Here is a 2,035-nt window from a genome sequence, read left to right as displayed (position 1 = left end):
TTCCTTCCTTCCTTCCTTCCTTCCTTCCTTCCTTCCTTCCTTCCTTCCTTCCTTCCTCCCTTCCTTCTTTTTCTCTCTTTCTGTCTCTCTTTCTGTCTGTCTCTCTTTCTGTCTGTCTCTCTTTCTGTCTGTCTCTCTTTCTGTCTGTCTGTCTGTCTGTCTGTCTGTCTGTCTGTCTGTCTGTCTCTCTCTCTCTCTCTCTCTCTCTCTCTTTCTCTGTCATCCAGTTATGATTCATGAGGCTACATGGAGGACAGAGCTACCAAACTGCACTCAGAATCATTCCTATCTTCTAATTATAAGTATGTTCCTTGATCAAGATTGTTCTGAGTTCTCCAAAAGATGTTCAGAATATCACTTTGTACAAATCCAGACTGTCTAAACCCAGTGTAGGCTCAGGGCTATTGATCATCTATGTAGACAAATGACATATGCAGCTTGAGGATCTAGACAACTCCTGAACATCTTTGTTCACCAGGTTTGGGACTAGGATATGAGGAGCTGGTTGAAAGCCACTATTCACTCGTTGAATAATAACAGTTCAAATGGATGTTCTCCTCATATTTTGAAAAATGTTTTGGTATTTACATATGGAAGTCAGAAAGAAGCTCCCTTCTCATGATTCCTGGAAATAAGACTCTTTGCTAAACAAACATGCCATTTGAGATGTGGTTCTTTCATGCTGTGTACTAGAAAAAAAGGAGTACAAACACTTAATTTGTATAATGTAGCCTTGAGGCAGCAATATTGTCCCTATGGCCCTACTGAACAAGGACTGAGTCCCAGACTGAATCCTTGACCAAGTGGAAATGTGAGAATGTCAATTATACATATTGTCTGGATCTTGCTTGGAGTCATTGCTGAGTTTCAACCAACTTCCAGTGGATTTTTTTTTTCAATGACTATTCTAAATGTTGTACTACTCTGATGAAACAAAACATCTGAGAATTTTTTCTGACATTTTGTATGAACTGTAAATTAAGCTTACAGAAAATTGTGCCTCATTTTAGATAGAGGGTCTGCCTTTTTGTACTAACTAGTATGCATCGTCTTCAGTGCCTCAACCGTTTCACAGCTTATATAGAGAAATATTGGACTTATGATATTTTCTAATTAAATAAATAAAAACTGAAGGTACAACAGACTAAAATTTGGCTTTCCTCTGATAACTCTACTTAAATTGCCAATGCTTTCAGAGGTCACTCCTTTTTTTCTTTCTTCTTGTTTAGATCATAAGTTTAGGAAGCAATGTCAGTATTTTTTAAATTACATTCTACTACTTTCTCTTTTTTAAAAATTAAAAAAAAATTTCAATTACAGTTACATACAATGTTATATTAGTTTCAGGTATACAACATAGTAATTAGACAATTATATATTGTCTTACAATGTGATCACCCTGATACATATAGTACCTACCTGACACCATACTTGGTTATTACAATATTGCCTATATTCTCTATGCTATACTTTATATCCCTGTGACTATTTTGTAACTACCAATTTGTACTTCTTAGTCCCTTCTCTTTTTTCACCCACCCTTAACCCCTCTCCCATCTGGCAACCATCAAAACGTTCTCTGTATCTATGAATTTGTGTATATTTTATTTTGTTCTTTAGATTCTACATAGAGTGAAATCATATGGCATTTGTCTTTCTCTGTCTGACCTACTCCATTCAGTACAATACCCTCTAGGTCCATTCCTGTTGTTGCAGATGGCAAACTTTTACTCTTTTTTATGGTTGAGTAATATTCCATTGTATATATATACCACTTCTTTTTTATCCATTCATCTATTGATGGGCACTTAGATTGCTTCCGTATCTTGGCTATTGTAAATAATATTGCAGTGAACATATGGATACATATGTCTTTTTGAATTAGTGTTTTGGATTTCTTTGTATATATACCCAGAAGTAGGATTACTGGGTCCTTCTTTGTCTCTTGATATAGCCTTTGTCTTAAAGTCTATTTTGGCTGGTGTAAGTACTGCTACCCAGCTTTTTGATGTTGTTGTTTTCATTTTCATTTCTT

Source organism: Pteropus vampyrus, unplaced genomic scaffold (assembly GCF_000151845.1).
Source record: "Pteropus vampyrus isolate Shadow unplaced genomic scaffold, Pvam_2.0 Scaffold82, whole genome shotgun sequence".
NCBI lineage: Eukaryota > Metazoa > Chordata > Mammalia > Chiroptera > Pteropodidae > Pteropus > Pteropus vampyrus.
Note: the sequence above shows the minus strand (reverse complement) of the source record.